Source organism: Mytilus californianus, unplaced genomic scaffold (assembly GCF_021869535.1).
Source record: "Mytilus californianus isolate M0D057914Y unplaced genomic scaffold, xbMytCali1.0.p SCAF_4, whole genome shotgun sequence".
Lineage (NCBI taxonomy): Eukaryota > Metazoa > Mollusca > Bivalvia > Mytilida > Mytilidae > Mytilus > Mytilus californianus.
The window spans coordinates 103,186,140-103,209,306 of NW_026262690.1; the positions used below are offsets into that span (position 1 = coordinate 103,186,140).

General features: G+C 31.4%; 1 long non-coding RNA gene across 1 annotated transcript; it reads left to right on the top strand.

The window, feature by feature from the left end:
• Positions 1-855: 855 nt before the first annotated feature.
• Positions 856-18,854, top strand: LOC127738953 (uncharacterized). Its single transcript, XR_008000228.1, has 3 exons — positions 856-957; positions 1,681-1,753; positions 18,799-18,854. It is a non-coding gene; the product is annotated as an uncharacterized LOC127738953 (long non-coding RNA).
• The last annotated feature ends 4,313 nt before the right edge of the window (positions 18,855-23,167 follow it).

The window sequence follows — 23,167 nt, forward strand, 5'->3', positions numbered from 1 at the left end:
TTTTCTGTTTTGGTGTCGTTTTTTGTTATACACTCTGCAAAAGAGAAACTCGATATATTTTTGAATTAGAGTTTACAATAAAAAAAGAATATTAGATAATTAAAGATTTGGCCATTGATTTATTAAAGGTGTATTTAAAATATCAAATGCCGAAAAAAAACAATGCAGTTACCGTGCAAAAAAACAACGTTTGTGTAAAACTTGTTGTTAAAACACCCGTCAAACTATCGCGTAGAAAAAATTTGGTGTAGAACATGCGACTGTCATTGTTACTGGGAAAGAACGCCATGCTAAGATTTAACCAATCAACACGTAACAACATCAATACCAAACTAAATCGCCGACAGTTTGACGTGCACCAGAGCATTATTTCATGTCTTCAGCAGAGTTTAAATCAAACTGGGTCAGCTCATGATCTCCCTATAACTAAAACAACATTAATGTATTGCCATGGTCTTCAAAATCACCTGATATGAATCCTATAGAACATCTTTAGGGCGAACTTGATATACCTCTCCTCATATGCATACTCCATCCCAATCATTGGACCAACGCAATTTAAAATTGCAACATGAACGGCATAGAATACCACAGGTCCGAATATAAACTTGATTCGATTAATGCCAAGGAGAAAAAGAACATTGCTAGTCCCATATGATGTCACAAAAGAAAATGATTTTAGTGTCACTGGAATTTGACTCATTTTATCAGTTAGACTGTTTTTTTTTCCCAATTCTTTGTTCGGTATCCTGTAAGACGTTCGAGTTAAAATCTTTGGCTCAATACACCATGCATTACTGAAAAAGAATGATTTGAAGTTTTGAAGAAAGATACATTATGCGTTTCTTTTTTTTCAGTGTATCTATACATCGCAATCGGAGCATTGACACCACCCAAATTTGAACGTAGCTTTACATAAGAATTCAGAAGGCAATGAAATATCAACAGTCAATGAAGGTAGGACAATACCATGGCCAAAATAAAGGTGAAAACTCATTTTATATAAAGCAACAAAACATTACACACAAACCTAAGTTTGAGGAATACGAAATCCTCCCCCGTAAAAAAACAGAATTAGTGTCATGAAAAAAAAATATGGTTAAATTATCTTCTTATCTAATATTTAAAGAATGCGTAATTTAATATCTTGATTGACGTGTGTAATGACAGAACCCCTTTAGGTGAAAAATTCAGAAAATACAACCTAGTTCATATTAAATGGTCTCCAATGTATAGGTATACAAGAATCTTGTTTGTTCGACTTTGAGTGTGACACGATTAATCCCCCCGTGCTGTTATTGTTGGGTTGTTTTTTTTTCGCTTTCTTTGCTTATGTGCTTGTGTTGTTAGCTTTAAGAAAATTAGTAAGTTAAACTTTATCTTGATGAGGCATATTCACAAATATTTGAAGATGAGGTCTGATGAGCTTTTCATCCAATAACATGAATTTTATGAGCTTTGTACATATAGCTTAGTTTAATAATTCCTATTCTTATCGTTTAATACAGAAATGATGGTTAAGCCGTCTTTCATGAATATGCCGTTATTTATTTGTGCGATGAATATATAAAAACTTGAAATCCATTTGAAATTTCGGATAAGCTATAAAACTGTCTATCTCGAGTGACATAAATTATTTACAAAGGGTTCAAATATTTTGTTCTATTTCTCATTATCTAGAACATGATTAAATACAGAAAGTGACCTGGACATTTCCTAGTGATAGATTGGAATACGTGAGTTTCATAACTAGGTAAGGTCTAATTGGTGCCTACCGAGTTCCGATATTTACTTTATTAGAATGTTTAAGCATGATTTGAATTCAATTTTGATGACTGAATAACATGTATCAGTATGATAAATGAAGGTTAGACCCTTTAGAAAAAATATGATAAATGCATTTAGACCAAACTCATCTTTTTACTGAACAACATAGATTCAACATCTCACTCTCGCACTTCAAACTCCATATTTGATTTATTGGCTAGTTTGGACCCAAGTCATACCATCCCAAAAACAAAAATTAGCATTGATGAATCTTTTGTATCTTCTAAGAAATGCGCGTTTGGCGTACAATATTATAAGCCTGGTATGTTTGATGATTTTTTTATCATGTTTTAACTAGTTCTTAATATATTTGGCAACATGATCTGCTGATATTATTATATTTTCTTTGACAACAGAGAATTGAGATAGACGATGATGCACTACCTAATCTAATTAGTCTGTCGTTACTATTTAACAACGTTATTCTGTTTATATTGACTTGGTTGACAGGAGGATGTCATTGTTTGATGATGAAATGTCATTGTTTGATGATGAAATGTCATTGTTGATCTTTCCTATGATTCCTTTGTCATTAATTCTTATTTTATACAGGCCGGAAAATACATACTGGGGCTAAACTTCATGTTTTGCGGTTTCATTTTACAGCTTCCTCAAACAAATATCGAATTTGTTCATTTTTCTTTCTAAATATTTAGACCCCAACTGAAGTGTTGAATAATAATTTGTATATCTCTGTTCTTAAACTCTGTTAAAAGACTTCTGGGTCAATGTACTTTCAAATTTCAATATAAAAACTAGAGGTCACGGACCTTGTCTTTTTCGTTTCCTTAAAATACATTGAAATTAACGAAATCACAGTTATTTTATAAGGGCTATATAAGAGAAACTTATTTTGTTCCTTATTGAGGAAACATTAAACGATAGAATCGGTTAAAATTCGTTGAGAGAATTGCTTCTCATCAATACTTCCGAAATATCAAATACAAATAGGGGGTCACAGGCTTTATTTCTTGAAAAAAAAGACACAAATCTATCAGATTCAATATAATTATCTGCCCTTGATTTTAAAAGGATTTGTTTTGAAAATTTTAAATAGTCTACCAACACTTTATGTTTTGATAGTTTGATCTAAATATTTCAAGTTTTATATGTTTCTGTTTTATATCGAAGGATATTTGGTAAAATATTTTGAATCAAAAAGGTATTTTCGCAACATGCCCAGAAGGAATGCTCAGAAAAAGACACCGTTTTACCTTTAGTTTCGGTAAATAATCGATATATCAACTTTTATGAAAATGAAGACCAAATGTATGCGTCAACGCTGTATTCAGGTTAAACATAGCAAAATATGAATCCAACGCGACAAAACTTGTTTTTTCCTTTCGATGTCGATTTTTTTTTATTGTTGCTGACAGCCAATATTGAGCCAGTTAATTTCGGTAAATACAAGGGAATATATGTGTACAGTTTTGAGTACTCATGATCCTACATCATGTCGATACTTTTTATCTATATTTTGACATTGCACAAGGTCATACGTTTCTCAGACTGTTTATGATGTCCTTACATTATATCCGTTGGATGTGAACTGATTGATATGAAAGTGTGGGAGAATGTGATATTTTATTAGTTAAAATTAGGTCATGCGTTTCTCAGACTGTTTATGATGTCCTTACATTATATCCGTTGGATGTGAACTGATTGATATGAAAGTGTGGGAGAATGTGATTTTTTATTAGTTAAAATTAGGTCATGCGTTTCTCAGACTGTTTATGATGTCCTTACATTATATCCGTTGGATGTGAACTGATTGATATGAAAGTGTGGGAGAATGTGATTTTTTATTAGTTAAAATTTGCTTATAACTAGCTTTCAGTAACTGCGAGTACTCTTATATCTGTGCATTGTGTCTATTATTTTTAAGTAAGTTGTTTTTGTGCTTAGTAACGATCTATTGAGTTTCACCATTTGCAACTGATTTTTACAGTTTGTTCTTAAACTGTGCTGTTACACCATGGTCCCAGGATAGGCGGAGTGGTGAAAGCTCACACAAATGTTTCCCATCGCCACAATTTTATGTGCCTCTCCTCAATCTGTTATTCAGTGGTTGTCTGTCGTATTGGTTTTCCGTATTTGTTTTTTTATAAAAGAGAGGAGAAAAATTCCAAAGGGATATTCAAACTCATAAGTCGAAAACAAAATGACAATGCCATGGCAAAAAACGAAAAATGACAAGAGACAAACAACAGTACAATAAACACAACATAGAAAAACTGAGCAACATACATTATAACTAAAAACTAGGAAGTTAGTTTTCTCAGTGGAACTGTTTAAGATTTTTCAAGTCGGGCCTTTTAATAGATAGCTATACGGTATGAAATTTTCTCATTGTTGAAGGATTTACGGTGATTTCTGATTGTTTATATCTACGTCATTTGAACTCTGGTCGATAGTTGTCTCATTTGCAATCATTAAACTTAAATTTAACATTGTTGCCGATATAATGGAATTCTATGTGACTATCATACAAGTGAGAGGTTTACCTAGCTATAAAACCAGGTTTAATTCCCCATTTTCTACATAAGGAAATGTCTGTACCAAGTCAGGAATATGACAGTAGTTTCCCATTCGTTTGATGTGTTTGAGCTTTTGATTTTGCCATTTGATAAAGGACTTTCTGTTTTGAATTTTCCTTGGAGTTCGGTTATTTTGTTATTTTACTTTTCACCCAGTTGATACGATGTTCCATAACTTGCATCTCCTATATTGATTTTCTTGATAGGAGGTTTCTGCTTACAAGACGGCTAGTAACCAAGAGTTCCAATTGGGCAAGTTGAAATCATCCCTTCGAATACTTAACGGACGCCATGTTCCAATTGTTGTAACCACAATTAAGTCCTTTTTTCCTAAAGTGTGACCTACCGAATTAGACTTATGACTGGCTCTATACTAACACAAATAACACGATATATACCGCGTGTAAAGCAGGATCTACTCACACTTCCAGATCATCCCCGGTTTTGGTGGGGTTCGTTTTGCTCAGTCTTTTGTTGTCTGTGATTTTGTACACTGTTGTTTGTCTTTTGGTTCTTTTTTGTTTTTGCCATGGCATTGTAAGTTCGTTTTTTACTTTGAGTTTGAATATCCCTTTGGTATCTTTCGTCTCTCTTATTATCAGTTCAATTATTATTCATTTGTTTATGTTTCTTTTTTTACAATTAGAGTTAAGAATGAGATAAAAGTCATCAAATTCATAGTTAATTACATGTCGATAATTGATGAAATATAAACACATAGATTGCCAAACAATTTCATTTATTTTAGATTGTGGATTATTTACATTAACATCATTTTGATAATTGTTTTTTTTTTAATATATAAAAAATATATTGCAATGGAATCACACATTACTGATTAGAATTTTAAACACTTAGTCAGATCCAGTATGTGTTCATATTTTGTTTAGCCCTGGCCTTTATGCAATAGAATATTATTTCTTTGTCAGTATTATTGGGTTAAAACAGTAGAAAAAAACAATTGAGAGGTCTTTCCTTTTCATATTGTAAAACATAAATTCCCATAGCCGCAGAGTTTATTGAAAAGCTTTAAAAAACCACATAAAACCCTTAAAATAGGGTAAACTACAAAGATCATTATCTAGGACATGACCATGACCTTTGACCTTATAATCTTCATGATGTTCATTGGTCCCCGATGCCATTACAAAAAACCAAATGGGTCTTGAAACATTAGTTAAAAAGATAGCTAATTATGTCTTTTCGCACACCGTCAAAGGGGGTTATGCCTCTTAAGGAAAGGTCATATATCTTCGGTCAAAATGTAGTAAAGATCCTCCTTATTGACCCAATATTTTCCAATATACAAGACTTTTGAAGGTATAATGGTTTCTGAGATCATCCCATACCAAGTAAAAGGTCAAATGTCAAGGACAACCTTAAAATGATAACGTTCAATTAATAGTTCAAACATTTTCCACTTTTCAATATTTCTATAGGTAAAATTGTTTCTGAGAAGGTATAAGGTCAAAGGTCAAGGTCAACCAAACAATTTACATAAATTAATGATCATAATGAAGTCTTAGGTGTTTACGACTTACATTTTCTGAGTATTAATGGCCAACAGACATCGGTTAATTTTGATTGGGGAATACCAAGGAGTCTTTGAATCTTTTCGATCTAAATGTAACGAATTACCAGGGTATGGTCCTCAACAAATTCAATTTTCATTTTTAGTCTACCTATAATGGTTACGTTGTTTTTATGATAACAATGTTTTCGGTTTTAGGCAGATATCTCTGTACCAACAAAATGTTACGACTCACAATGTGGGTTCAGGATAGGTATTTGTGACACCGAAACAAAGTATGAACCTGAAAGCGACATGTCTTACCGTTATGAAGGGAAATTTTGCCGGAAAGAGAATAATAATGATCAAAAGAAATACAGTAAGGGTTTCCCAGTAAGAAAAGGAAAGACCTTGACTTAAATTTCATTTGCGTGCAAACAATTAAAAGACGTTTTCTTTTCATATTGTACAATATACATTCAAATAGCCACAGAGTACATTGAGAAGCTTTACAAACACATAAAACCCTTAAAATAGGGTCAAAAACATCAGTTCATTATCTAGGACGTGACATTGACCTCTGACCTTACTACTTTTAGGAAGGGCATTGGTTTCTAATGTTATTACAAAAGACCCCATGTGTTTATGACCTTTGATTTCATAGTAATGGCCTTATAATGTATTTAGCACAACGTCAATGGGAGTCTTGCCCCTTAAGGAAAGTAAGTCTATTCGGTCAAAATACAATAAAGTTCCCATTTAATGACCCAACATTTTCCAATATACAAGACTTTTGAAGGTATAATGGTTTCTGAGATCATCCCTAACAATAAATGTCAAATGTCAAGTTCAACCTTAAAAAAATTGACCATGAAGCATTTTCAAGGTCACATAAATTGATGATCACTGGTGAAGATCCTAGGTGTCCACAACTTATGGTTTCTGAACAAGAAGGAAGGTCCTCACAAATTCTACTCTTCGGATTTTCTCTACCTACAACGGTTACGGTTTACCGACAATAATGAACGACTCTGTGTGCGTTTCGGATAGGTATTTATGACACGAATACAAATTACGAACCTGAATTCGACATGTCTCACGGTTACGGAGGAAAATTTTTTCAAAGTTTGGCGGAAAAATATTAATTTTTTTTTAGAAAAACTACAGCAAGGTCTTTCCTTTATTGAAGAACTAAAATACTAAAATATTAAAGTTTCTGCAAAGCTCTACGTTCTAGCATTTTATGAAAATGATAGAATATGTTTACCTGAAAGTTTTATATAGATCTGGGGTATAATCAAAAGAACAAATCAAATTAAGTCAAAATATATTTAATTATATTTTTATTTACTTGTAAATAACGGTATATTGTACTAAAAAGAAATAGTACACAGAGTTTGAAGTGTCAACAAAGGGACGTAACTCGTAAATTCGGTCGGAACCAATTCGTCAGAAAGTTTGCAAATCAACGTGGTACATTTGCGTATGACAGCTTATTAAGTTGCACACATTTGACACAAACTATTTCATTAAACGCCTCATCACATAATTTGAATTAAGCAATTGTTTCCCATAAGTAAAACAGAGATCTCAACTCATTTGTTTTTTTAAAATTGACGCGACGGATGCCGAGCTTGGTTTTAAATTTGAAGTGTTAAATCAAAACAATTTTTACTTCAGAACTTCTAAAAAAATATACGCTGTTGAAATGTATAACGTACAGCATGCTTTGATAACAGATGATACGACTTTATAAAGGAAAACGACTCGTCCATTTGAACAAAAAAATATGCCCAAATAAGGTAGTCACGTCACCTCTGTTCTTTCTTTAAGAAACGGGGTCAAACCGGGGTCAGCTTTCTGACTGATATCAATCAGTACATATACAACGGATTTTGTATCTTTGTTCGTAAATTATAACCAAATAAAATTAATTTTAAAGGTCTTATGTGGAAATCTGTAAAAACATTTCAAAATTCTATACGTCAACAACATTTACATTTATCTGCTTGCATGTTGGCATGATTAGCAAGACAACATTAAAACTTAATTTGGGAATGGAAAGGCGTCTGGAATGGATTTTAAAAAAGTCACACTTATTCAGGATTTTGTCCAAATACACACGTGTTGATCTACACATTATTTCGATCGCAACGGCTTAAACTGATATACTTTTTAATTATTTCTTTCCTCAGTAGAAACAGAAACACAATGGTCTGTTCAACGTCCCTTTAGGAAGCCGGGGAACCATAGAAAAACAAATCCAAATTTGATCATTACTCCCCAGGAGACAGACGAAAGTTAGATATCTGCAATATTTCATCAAGAATCAATGCAAACTCGAATAAAATATACCACATTTCCTTAGGAAACAACACAATAAAATATCCGCAAAGAAACAATAGAAAAAAATATTTGTAAGCATTTTTTTGGTTGGAAACACAGATAGACATTAATTTACCTGACTAACAGCCCTGTGGGCCTTTGACAAAAGTATTCACAAAATCCCATGAACCTTACAATTTTCATCAGTAAATGCAAAAATATTATTTTTTCTTCACTTCCTTAAAAATGAAATAAATAAGCAATATAAAAATTTCATCTGAAAAAAATAAACTAGATTTACCTTTGACTGTTGTGTGTAAAATTTTATTATGAAAGTCCTGTACCTTTTGGTAGAAATCCTGCATTTTTCATCTATTGAACACAAACTAATGGATCCTTGCTATCACTTTCCTTGGACATAATATTTTCTGTGGAATAAGCACACAAATGTTACTGTGTATTTATTCTATAGAAAACATCACACACATAGGAAACAATCTGTTTCGTTTAAAATTTTCTTTAAGATCAACACAAAATGAAGAATTTGTATAGGATTTGTATATTATTGTTTGCCCTAAAAGAGCAAACAGGAATCTGTACAGAATATGTACTTACATCTCCATTAACCAACACACTCACATGATACATTTCCTATGCCACAGCACAGACAAGGAGATTTTGAATATTCTTAAATGAACCACACAGGCATATATTTATCTATAACTTAGGAAACAACACAAAATCAGAAAATGTATGCAGTATTCCATTGAACAACTCGATCATGGCGGATTTTGATATTAATGTTTATGGAAAGAAAACAAATGCATAGATCTACACATTATTGTCATAGGAAAAAAATCAAACCGATTCAATCATTATATTCCTTCCGGAACAATACAAAACGCACAAACAATTTAGTTTTTTCTTTAAGAAACATTCCAAAGTATCGATTTTTTATTGCTTACGGAAAGGGGACACACAAATTAAATCTATGAAACACACCTTTAGAAACAAATTAAAGACATCGATTAATACACTGAAAACAACACAAAGTAAGGCTTTATTTTCAAAATGAAAAACTGAAGTATTAATCTATTTCATTTGATTTTTTTTTATGAGGAAATGAATTCAAACAGAAAGATCTGTCTAAAAAGAACACGGGGATTTCCACAGTATTTTCCCTAGAAAAAATACAAACATATACATCTATATCATATTTCTTTTGAAAACAAACAAATGATAGATGGACCTGTTCATGAGAATACTGCACTGCTCCAGAAACACATACATTGTTTCCAAAGTGAACAATGCAAGCTAAAAAATAAATATATTATACCAAGGGAAACAATCATACAATCTAAACAACATTTTGGTAAAAACAATATCAGCAATACGATATATATAGATCAATTTCTTCCGTAGGTAAAACAGAAACACATGGATATGTATCACATTTCCTTAAGGAAAGGGTATTAACAAAAGCACCAAACTCCAAGGTGAATTCGACTAGAAGGAAGTCTAAAAACCACTTAATTGTTAAGAAACAATACAAATGCAGAGATGATTTCATTATTTCTGCAAGAAGCCGAAGAGATTAAGATATCTACATTCATGCCATATTTCCTTCATGAACAATGCACATTGATAAGTAATGTACCATATAACCACACTTATTTAAAGACAAATACAAACAAAGAGACCTATTTAATAGTATTTCTAATGTTCACAACATAGAGAATGTTTAATCGTAACAGAAAAAATATTTACGGAGATTTGCATTTATTTATTCTTGGAAAGGGACAACACAATCTATTAAGTTTAATTATTATTTTCATTGCAAACAAAGGGTATTTGTTAAATATTATTTGAGAAACAATAAAAAATCACATGCATCTTAACATTATTTTGTAGGAAACAGCACACACTAGGATATGAATGTGCTATATTTTCTAAGAATCAACACAAACAGAAAGAGCTTTGTTTTATTTCTTCTAATAACAATATCCACAGGTGGTTATACATCATCTGGACTTTGTTTATCATCTGAAACAAACATAAACATATGGTCTTTTCATCTTTTTCTTAGAAATCAAAGCACATCGACCCGCCTTCAATCTGTTATTAATGTCCTTTGAAAATAATACGTAGGTGTAGATCTACATAAATATACAATATTTTCTAATTGAAAGATATAATCACAGAGAACTAAACGAGTTTTCATAGGGAACAATGTAGCCAAGAAGATTTGAATAATTCCTGAGGGAACCACTTGGGTCTATACTCATTGAGAATTATGTAACAAAATCAGAAATGTGTGCAACATTAAATTAGAGAAGCGACACACTCATTTGGGGGGAGGGGGGTTAGATTTTTTTTTCGGGAAAAAAAAATGGGGGGGGGGGTAGAATTTTTTTTTTCGGGAAACAAAAAAAAATACAGATGTTTGCTTCTTATATATATATATAAATATAACAATTATATATTATTTCACGGTGAAACAACACAAAGACATGGATAATGTATGCATTTTTCTTTTTAGAAAGAACACATTCTGAAGTATCTTTATTAAAGTGGGAAAATGCAGGGATCTATTGAACACATCTTTAGAAAACAAAACAAACACAAGGATGTATACACTGAAAGCAACACAAAACCAGGGTATATTACAAACAGCAAAATATAATGTATCAATCTTTGCCGTTGTACATTTTGTTATTGTTGGGGGGAGGGGGGAGATTCAAACTAATAGGTCTAGAAGTTCTTACCCGCGGAAATAATCTACATACATAGTAACCATGTTACTCCGTTCTCTCATGAGATAATCTTAATTAATGTTACTAAGTTTAGGATATTGCAATGTTGCTTTGGAGGAAATATCACAGATACCAGCATTAAAATGTTGGACGCCAGACGCGCGTTTCGTCTTCAAAAAAATAATCAGTGACGGTCAAATAAAAATATTAATGCCAAAATCAAGTACGAAGTTAAAGAGCATTGAGGACCCAAAATTCCGAAAGGTTGTGCCAAATACGGCTAAGGTAATCTATTCCCGGGGAAGAAAATCCTTAGTATTTCGAGAAATTCAAAGTTTTGTTAACAGTTAATTTATAATTATGACCAAATCAATAGACATAGTATGCATGTAGTTTCCTAAAGCTATTTTGTATAGTTGGTTTGAGTTTTTCAACTCAAAAATGAGTTTGTCGTTCCAAGAGGTTATAACTTTGTTTGAGGACACGATCTATAGACTCGTTCTGCTTGTAGTTCTGTTTGTATTGTTTCTTGGTAAAGAAATCTGTCTGTATATACATTATGTGTGTAGTTCCCTGAATGAGGTTCCTATTTGTTTTTTCTACATTTCTCGTTTCTCGTTTTTTATATATATATTAGACCGTTGGTTTTCCCGTTTGAATGATTTTACACTAGTAGTTTTTGGGGTCCTTTATAGTTTGCTGTTTGGTGTAGGCCAAGGCTCCGTGTTGAAGACCGTTCTTTGACCTATAATGGTTTACTTTTTATAAGTTTTGACTTGGATGGAGAGTACTCATACCACATCTTCTTATATCTATATGCAATATGTTTGTTTTCTATTTGAATTGTTTCAACAGGAATCAATATATATCAATATTATGTCTGAGGTGCCTTGGGTTAAGAAATGAGTTTTTCCAATGTGAAATAACTTTTATATTTAATGTGCATGTAGTTTCCTTGGGGTGGTAGTTTGTGTTAATACTCAAATAATCTATGTATATTTAATTTTTAGCTGTTTCCTTTCATGTGAAATAATAATTTACATTAATATAATTCTTCTATAAAATAAGTACTAATTTCAAAGATGCAATTAAAATAACAATCTGTCCATAGACACTGGTTGTTGTTGAAAACCTAGCTGTAGATCCTCATTGTCATATTATGTATGTTTTTGCATTGTTCCCTGAGAAAATAATTTATAAATTCAAATATGTTCATAGTACCCACGATATACGGGTGTGCTGGTATCAATTGAAATAGTCTAAAGATGCATGTATATTATGCTTGTTGATGTGTTTATGTTGTTTGCTCAAGAAATCATCTATGCTTGTGCATGATTAATGATTGGTAAGGTGCTCATTGAATTCTATAAACTAAGCATAGTTATAGCTCCTTGGACTTGTTGCTGTTAGTTGTTCTCTGGGGAAGTAAAAACACTGATACAGTACGCTTTTTAGGGCCTATTTAGTAATATAGCTCTTCAACTGTTTCGGTTCTTATACATCCTTGGCTTTCAAATATTTGGCTTTGAGCGTTCCTGATGAAGGTAAATCCAGAAAAGCGCTTCGGACGCATGACATTTATAACGTGTTGTTTTCATTTTTTTTCATTTCCGTTTGTTTTCTGTGAAATACTCTATCGTAGATACATGGAATTCGTAAGGAAATAGTCTATAGATAGTGTGTGCGTATAGTGTTCTAGGTGATAAGTGCAAACTGTTCCATGAGAAACCAAGCCATCAACATGTTGTGGTTGAAGTTCCTTGAAGTTACGAAACGCGCGTCAGGCTTATAAGATTTTAATCCTGATATCCATGTTGAGTTTATTTATAACGTTGTGATGTTTCCTGAGGAAATAATCGTAAATAACAAGTGATTGTCTTAGATTATTAGTTTGTTTTGTTCGATGAGGAACTGCTAGTAATCTAAGGATACGTTATTGTTGTAGTTTCGTTTGTGCTGTTAACTAAGACATTAAATATGCAAGTAGTTTCCTGAGAAAACAATTTATTTTGGTCTCGAGAAAAGAATTTTTACATGTAGTTCCTTTGGTTAATTAGCATGTGTTGTTTAATATCCCAGTGAACTTAAGATTAAGGATACTAATTATCTTGATCTTCTCCTTGATATTGGCACAGATGGACAACTTCTAGCTAGAATTTATGGCATACGTGATGATTTCAACTTTCCAATTCTAAGCTTCGAATTTCTCATGAGTAACATACCATTTACTCCATTCTTATGGCCTTTACCTGTCACAATTATTCAATTTACTCTCGTAAATGGTCACACTTTACGGCTTCATTAACAAAGGTGTGCTCCTGAAACAAAAACTGCTCCAACACAGTTATGATGAAGTATGACTTAAATCGACACTATTTACGTTTTACTTTCACCATCACAAGTTAGTTGACTGATACTATGTGTCTTAACTCCATAGTGACAAAAGTACGTGGTCATAGATTTTATGATACAAGGAAAGTTGTCTGATCTGTAATATTATCAAGTGCGTTCTTTTCCAGATTGTGACATTTGACTAAATGTTGATTCGCATGGCGGGTGATGCATTCAAAGCAAGATAAGCTTCCCCTGTCGAAACACCCGATCTCGCTGCTTTTGGGTTCGTGCATCCCGTTCTATTGTTAATACCTTGATTTGTATCTTCTTGATGGATTTATGAGATTTGAACACCGATAAACTACTGTTGTCTCTAAAATGTTCCCTGATAGAATAATGTATAGAATTAGTATGCCTGTACCTTGAATGAGTTGTTCCTTGCGGAAGTGATCTTTATATACATTTTATTTGCACTGTTTTCTTGAGCTTTGATAATGATATTATACCTGCAAGTATCTGCGATGATGTGGCTATGTTGTTACCTAAAGACGCGATATGTAATTTATATTGTTGCATAAGGATAGGAAATACTCCATAAAAAACTATTTTTTCTATTACAACTTACATACATTAAGTTGTAATTTTTTTTATTACCTTATTATTCGATATTTGACCACCATCAAGGTATATGCACGAGGATAACTTATTGTTTTCCTTTATGACTTGGCATTTTAGTATAGGAGACAGCATGTGTCGCTGAACTATTAAATAACCATCAAAATCTTACATATATTTTCTGTGTTGAAATTCTATAACGTTTGTTCAGTACTTTTTTGACGCTGCATATTTTAAATAAAATACAGTTGGTACCGATCAAAGAGTGTAAAGACGGCATTATAAATTGAGGTTATAGATATTTTGATATTGGATTTTCTCAATTTTCTTTATCATTGTACTTGTATTTGTATTATTTGTTATTTATGAAGTGTTAATTTCAGAATTAAATGTTTTTCTTTTAAGGGGCATTTGCTGTCAAATTCTTGTTCACCGATTTGACTCAAATTCTCATATTTGATTTATAACCTACTAAAACGTATATCAAACTTACAAAAAGTCTAAAGTGAACAATTACCAATGCATGGACTCGATACTATGTGTTTGTATTTCGTGTGTATTTCAGTCTAGACGCCATCTTATCAACCGTCGAGGTGGTCGCCGAAGACTGCCGACGGTCAAATAACCCGATATGAATATAATTATAGATATAAATAGAATGCGAACTCGTGCAATTGGATTTTTCTAGGTGACTAGATGACAAGACTAGATGACTTGTATTTAGACTAAATATAAACAGAGACATATATACATAGCGTATGTATGTCTCTGATATAAGCATGGTATCATTGGTTAATTAAACGCCGCGACATGTCAATTTGCTTGTCCCAGTTCAGGAACATCGTAGGTGGTTGTCCTATGTGATATTTTCGTTTTTTGGGGGGGGCGAATATTGGTTTTTATGACAGATCTTTGATCATTTCAGTTTAATTAGTTCACACCTTTTTATACGCAGGACATTAGAGAGACTGGCATATTGTGTAGACACCTGTCTATTGTGGAAACTGTATATTAATTTCAAGATGTTATTTTGTTCATATGTATAGTTGGGTTTCTGTCTCATTAATGTTATCATACATTTCCATAATTCATATGTTGAGATAAATTCAAGACAAGAACTAGGCAAACCTTTCAGTAATGTCGATATGATGTTTCGCAATTTATTTATATTATTTGAAAAACATCACGTTATAAAAGTAAATGTCCATTTCTGTTCTACTAAGATACTTACTTTGTAATACACAAAGAAGGCTGTACCAGCAGAATGTTATAATAATCTTAAATTATTTAAGAAGCAATGATACAAATATTTTTTAGCAAAATCATTAAATGTTAAGCTGAATTTCACCTCCATATTTTTTCGGTCTATCAATAATCAATTTAGGCACGAAAATATGGTGGAATTTATTGTTTCATGAAGATTACTTTTCTGTTTTAGAACTTAATAACTTTAATCTACTTCATTTTAATCCATCAAAACATGCATTTGTCAGCGTATAAAGTCACTATAATCAGCAGTTAAATTAACCACTTTTAGAAAACAATATGACATGCAACTAGAGAACAATTGTTATTTTCAATTAGGAAGGTACGTTTTTATCAAAACTAAATTATATTTATTTCCGTGTTTTAGTTTGATCTAGATAATAAATAGCCAACGATTATTTTTACGAAGTCTTTGGATAGTTATGAAAAAACGATAAAGTATACACACCAAGTAGATATTTCAGATAACAAATATCGTTTGCTTTATGAAACTGCCCAAACCAATAACCTATAGTATTGCAGTTGTCGTTGGTTTCCATCTATCATAGTTTTTTTAATGTTATTAACATAGATCAGCTCGTTTGTTTTCTCTATTGTATTTTTCTCATTTTGTTATCCGGGGCTTTTTATTGCTAACTTTACGGTATGGGGTTTGCTCATTCTTGAAGGTCGTACAACTTTAGGAGTTCACATGTCCTTTGTTGTGGTTTTTTGGTGGATAGTTGTTTAATTGGCAATTATACAACACTTTCGTATTTCATCTTCACAAGTATCGTTTACCCGATGTAAAATATCCAAGGGGAAAAAAAACTAACTATAGAAAAGTATTCGTCGTTAGAAGTCTTAAATCTGAATCAGTTTTTATGAGGTTAATCTTTCTTAATATGAACAACATTGTTTAGAAGCCATTTTACATAGGGAAACTTATACTTATGTAAGTTTTTTTTTGGTGGCAGTATAAAATCAAGTTTTGTAGGTTTTACTCTTGAAATTATCTTGATGTTTAGTGGATTTGTAAGTTCACATTGATTTCAAGTTAATAGCCTCATTCCAAGCAATAATTAAAAGCAAATTGATATAAGGAATCGGTTTAAATCAACAAACTATTTGTCTATTCGACAAGGATTAGAAGAGGAATTGTTTTTAAGAAGATTTAACATGGGAACAAAATTCAAGGAAAAATGTATGAAATTAAAATTAGTCACCAGACTCTTGAGACAAACAGATTTTTTATTGTCGAACGTTGAATTCAGTCTGACTTCAAACAAACCTTAGCATTTCCATTTTGAGAGAAAAGGGTGTATATAAAACCTCAAGTTGACAATATATTTTCATAATGAGTTAAAGAATCGGCAATTTTACGTAAGTTAATAAAAAGTATTTCAGATTTTATTAAATATAATTTCGAACAAAAAATCAATTCTAATCTCAATTTTATAATTGAGGTCCTCAAAAAACAAAGAAAAGGAAAAGAGAACGAATGATAAGGGATATTTATACATGATTATTTTTCTTAATGTTTAAGATTCGTAATCTTCTATTATGATAATCCCGTAAAACACGCATTGCCATATACATTGGCCTCCAGGGTACCCCTTAACAATGAGGTTAAACTAAAAAAATCCGCTTATTAAAATATGCAATGTATTTCCCAAGCCTTTTTTAGATACATAGTTTGACAAAACATTGGAAAAGAGTGAATTATACGCGATTTGTGAGTATCGGTGTTTAGTTCATTTTGCTTTGAACCTTTTTGATTTTCTTATTAACTTCCCTTTATTCATTCATATATTTATTTATTGATATGTTTGTTTATTTCTTCATTTTATGTGCTTGTTTGATTATTTATGTATTTAGTGTTAATTCATTTGTTTGTTAATTTGCTTATTTAATCTTAAACTGTCTATTTCATTTACTCATATTAATATTGTTATTAATATCATTTTTGTTATAATAATTAAATACTTAGTATTATTTATTGTTATAGATAACATTTTATACAATTTCTGCACTTTATAAAATAGCAGTTTGTAGGTACAATTTGAATTCTTTTAAATTTCGAAATACAAGTTTATTAATTCTAAATTTCCTTATTCTATTTATCTAAAAGACATCCTTCATTTGGCTTTCCTTTTTATGATATCCTACTTCTATTTGTGGTTGCTTTGGTCAGGTAGGAACCTACTTCAGGATAATTGAACATAAATTAACATTTTTGACCCATTAAGAGCTATAGGATAACGATAGTGCAGTTGATGAATGCCTTAGTTGGGCGAGAGTGAAATTCTATTGTCAATTTTTGTTTCAAGTTTTAATTTTTCTTCACTGTGTCAATATGTCACTCACTACAGAGATTCAAGGAACTCATACAGAGAAGAACAACGTTGGTTTTCTCTTTTCAATTGTTTCACGTTTTGTGATACCAGAGTCTTTTATAGCTTTTATAGCTGACTATATGGTAATTGCTTTGCTTATTTAGGTATCAATGACAATCATACCACATAGATGTATTACTGTATGCGAGTTGGAATGTCATAAAGGTTAATAGAATTAGGGGACTAAACTAAACTTAGGGTTTTTTCTGTCGTCTTCGAAAGGACAATTCCCAATTAAAATTTGTCAAAAGCCGGATCAAGATCGTGTGATTCGTGGCTGGAAATTTGTAAAAACATTTATGTCATAATGACAACAATCAGATATTGTTCAGGAAGCGTCCAGATTATTAGGCAACAGCAGTATACCGATGTTCCAAAACTGGAGGATCAATTTCGAGTATTCAAAGCAAGAAAAACATCCTGAGGGAATAATCCCATTTACTCCAAATAGCACAATTATATATGAATTGACATGGTAAGCGTCTCTTGCTTTGGATACTCCAAATGGCGCAGTTATATGTGCATTGACGGGCAACGCCAAACATGTCACGATAGAGAATAGAACAAACTCGGTAAATTTACAGATCAGACGACTTTTCTGTTGTCTTTTTTAAAAGACCTAGGAGCGCAAAACATGTCTGTTTTAATAATAATACCATTAACGGTAACAATTTTTCTGCACCAAATGCGCATTTCGACAATAAATGTCTCTTCAGTGATAGAGATTGAGTTGTGAGTTGAGACAAAAAAACTTAAATTCGGTCAAACAATTAGTGACCGTAGAACTTGAGTAATGTCGTTTAATGTTGTTATTCCTTGCTGGAGGATTTCTTTAATTGGAAACACATCCCTGTTAATGAAGTGCATATAATGTGAACATGCAAGTGCGTTATGTATCAATGGAATAATGTAGCGCCATACGATGGGGTAGAGAGAAAAACAAAATTGTCAAGTTCGTCATAGATTCTAGTTTTGATTTATCTATCTTTTTCAATCTCAAGAAACGATCTAAATATGAATCAATTTTAGTTTCGGTAGTTAAACCTCCTGGTTCCTAAATGGCTTAGATTGAGGTGAGGTGCACCTGAACAATTTCAATTTTGATAGGTTATGAAATTATTTGTTTAACAGTTAACACAGAATTGAGAACTTGCAGTAAATTTAATTAGCGGACGCGTGCATATTGTTATAAAAGTTAATTAAAATGTTTAGACGAAGATGTAAAAACTCACTAACCTTTATGTATATTTCATCAGATACAGAAGGGAACCTGTGTTACAAAGATCGAGGTAGATGTTGAAGTAAAAGACAACAAAACAAGGTAACGTAACGAGCTTATGTATGGAACGCCAAAACTGTCTCAATATGTCCTTTTCATTATATCATGTGCTTTTATCATTACATGATGTGATTTTTCAGTTATATGGTGTAAATCAACCTTTTATGATGTGGAAACGACATCATATGATGTGCACTTGATATTATACAATATGCAAATATGTGTGTTCTTGCCATTTTTTGATGTGCAGTCACGTTTAAATGATGTCCGTGTGATTGCACAGCATTTAATGTCAAGTGCACATCACATAATGTTGTATTGCAGTGAGTTCCATACCTTATGTTTAAATGAGGGTCTAGTTGGGTAGAGTAGGGAGGTCTTCATTTCTGTATGCTAAAGTCAGTTTTTTACTTTTCTTTACTTTCATATTTTGACCCCTTATTCGCTATTCTTTTTATTTTAGCACGCCATTATTCTCACTTCTTTATTTTTTGCCCTTTATTTTATATTTTTGTACCATTATTAATTCTATTCTGTAAACCAGATCCAGATCAAGAATGGTTATTAATACGTGTTTAAGAACACCAAATTACAAACCTGTTATCTTTTATGAGTTTTGTGAGTGGGTTTTTAATTCTCATTATAATGACCTCTTTGTCTTTTTTCTTTTGACCATGTTGTTAATGCTTATTTAGCTAATGATTCTGATTGCTCCGTTGGTATCTTTTCATTTTCCATTGAAATAATACACATTTTATTTACACAGATTCATGGTATACCGCCATCTTGGATTGTACAATCGCAGTACACAATCGGTCTAGATCTTTGCCCAAATCTGCAAATTTGGAGACAGATAGGCAATTTATAGGTTAGACTGTTTATTTAATGATGGTGATTTATTGCATTATTCAAAATGTTTAAATAAAAACCAAACAATTGTGTTTTTAGAATATTTTTTTCAGCTTGGTCATTTAAGGGGAGATAACTCATTTAGTAAAAAAATTATACTGGACTGATAGGGAAATTTAAATTTTTTACTTGTAGCAAAAAAACAAGTTCGGTGACACCATTTTTTCTTTTTATTTTCTTAAAGCATATTATAAAACATATCTTCTCATATTATATTTCAAAATTCTATCTCATAGATTTCTTTTTGAGCACAAATATGTGTTTTTTCATGAACAATCTAAGCAAATTTGTGCAATTTCGTACGACCCGTAGCTTGAAAAATAGCACGGTGACCCACACTTTTTATTATATATTTGGAAAAAGCATAGAAAAATCTTTATTTTGGCAAAGTATAAAAAAATTCTATCTGAGGAAATATATACCTATGATCTACCTTATGTTTTTGTTGTTATGAGCACTAATATGTATCATGATTAAAATATTTGTAAATTTCTTTGTAAATAGGTGAATCTGGCTGATTATTAAAAACAAACTCTTTATATTGGACACACATTCGAAGAACATTTATATGGAGCTCTAGAGAATTCTAATTTCATTCTTTAAAATTTATAGAAAAATAAATTCAGACTGTAAGCCACTCAAAGGCTAAACTTATTTGTCAATAAAATATGTTTTATACTTGTAGAAAAACGTATTTTTAAATTTTAATGTTTTTGGGGTTTTCCTGGTTAAAAAAACGTTTGTCACTTGGTTTTCTGATATAAAATTATTCGAAAAAAGGTTATTCGAATGGAAAATCTTAAGTTTGAATTAAGGCATGCATTAAATGTAAAATTTGAATGCATAAACACAAATGGATTTCTGCAAACGGATGCCAGTATCCATAAACGTATCCAATACGCCAAAACGAGTTCATCTGACGTTTTATATTTTAAATATGAATAAACAAATGTATAAATATTTTTTGGAAATTTTCAATGTACGCTTTTATAACATATTTATACCTCAAAATTACCGGAATTAAAAATCTACGATCGATGGTCTAGATTTTTGAACTGTGACTTATGGACCCTTACTCAAATTGAGTTTTAATTCACAAATATTCTTACTTCACACATTCTCCAACATGTCTCAGAAGCTGAAATGATGTACAAATTCTCTCATCATGAAATATGTTTTGGTATAAAAAAAAAAGCAAATGTATAATAATAATCACAAAAGGGCTCGACAAAATTATTGTCTTTTCAGTCCTGAATACGCATCTAATACCGCATTGAACAAAAATTGCTATATCGACTTCTTCTATTACCAATTGCACTCTAAGATATATTTATAGAAAACAAAAACATATATAGGTTTATTTCGATCTTCATTTTTCTAAATTCGAGCTCAACACGGACTTGAACTGTCTTATAGGTTGTACAAGGAAGTTGCAGGTGGATATTACTAGTGACCATTTTGTGATTTGTTGATTTTAGTTTGTTAATTTCTACGCAAGTGATAACTTTCTTGCCTGTTTATTACTTTTTATTATCTAAGTGTTTTTCAAAATAAATATGAAGTAGTCAAAACATAAAATATAACGAAAATTGTGACCTCTCCTTTTTCCTTCAAATTTGAAAAATTGCATATTTGGTATAAACCATTTGTTTATTGTTGGTATCATACACTTAATTAAGATCACATGTTATATCTTCCAGTTGGTAATACTAGCTTTACTGTTTTAGAATTGATTTAAAGTGAGATTCGGGGATTTTAAATCTATATAGCATACCAAGTGCGATTGTCATTAAATGCCGCATTTAGAATACATATTAATTTAAATAAATTCCAAAATAAAAATCTTTCATAGTGCAAACATTGAGAATTCAGGTTGAGATTTAATTGTATACATCTACATGTCCAAAATAGGTTATGATACTTTTAGAGTAATTTGACACCATTTTCAGCAAAAAGTTGATTTAGCACACATGATTATTTATAACAGAGGTGACAAATTTTGATTGGAATGGGCATTACTTCTAATTATGTGCAGTAATAAGCTTATTTATTAGACTATTGATATCTTTGTTCGATCTGTAGCATTCTTAGCTCTTATGTTTTTCAAGGTTCAAATAAAGTCATTAGATTGCATAAATATACCCTCCAATTAAATTTTCTTTACTTTGTAATTAAGAAAAAACATTCAACAAGGGTTCTACAGCGATCCCAAGTCCTTCATCGTTCACCAATACCAAAATTACCCAAATATGATATATGCATTAAAAGTTATATTATTAGTTACACATTGTGCTAGTGGTCTGAAACGATTTATCGTATTAGGTCACTGCATACTGTGTATACGAATTTATCTTACCTACTATCTCAACATATGGCATTCAGACTAGTGGCCTATCAAAGTGACCAAGTCTTCAATATCAAGAACATACTTTCATTGGTCTATACAAAAACAAATGCCAACAATAACAACTTATGTTTGTTTAATAAAACAAATTTAATGTCTACACCCACTGCTTCGACTAACAAAACGAAAGGATTAAGATAAGATCAAGTTGTGTAAATACTTTTTAGCCATCTCACTGAATAAATACTAGTTTTTGCATTATGTTATATCAGTGATTCATTCGAGTAAAGTGCATATGTTTTTGAAAAACAATCCATTTATTTGTATCTTTCGTTCTTTCATACATTTTATTATAACCTCAGAAAAAAACATCTCTGGTATTGAGTTAAATAAGGGAATTTTATTGGTCAACTTTTATATCACTGCACATTTCGAATTTACTACTGCCTACTTCTGCTTGTATTTTGTAATATTTTCTAAAGCAAAATATAGAAAATGAAAACCGTGCGACGAAAGACTTTAAAAATAGTCAGATGAGTAAAATGCTTCAATATTTTAAATGTTTAATATTTGGAGAATTTTTTTTTTAATTATCCATTGGATTTGGCAAGGATTTTTTTTAGAAAAGAATTAAAAAAAAAAAAACAGGAAAAAAAAGCGATATAATTATCCTTCTATAAATTCCAGTTTTGATGGTCATAAAGATACCTACGGGTCAGTTAGAAACTATAATTAATGAACATACAACGATATTGTTATACTTTTGCTAAACGCAAAAAGATAATATGATAAAAAAAATGATCAAGATTGACCTCACGTTCAGAAACAGTAAGCAGTTCATGTTGCACTAGTTTCAACTATTGCATAACTTAAAAATTACGATATTCTGGTGACGACAAACGGTACATTAAATTGGTATCTTCTAATGTTCTTTTTCTTTCGTTGTGAAACGCGTAACATTCGTTTATGCAAATTATTATCAAAGATCTTAATTGCGCCTAGAAGGTAATTATACGATAGAAAATGATAACGCTTTTCGATGTTCATTTTGTTGCCACGGATTAACAAATAATCTAGCTGATACATTATCAGG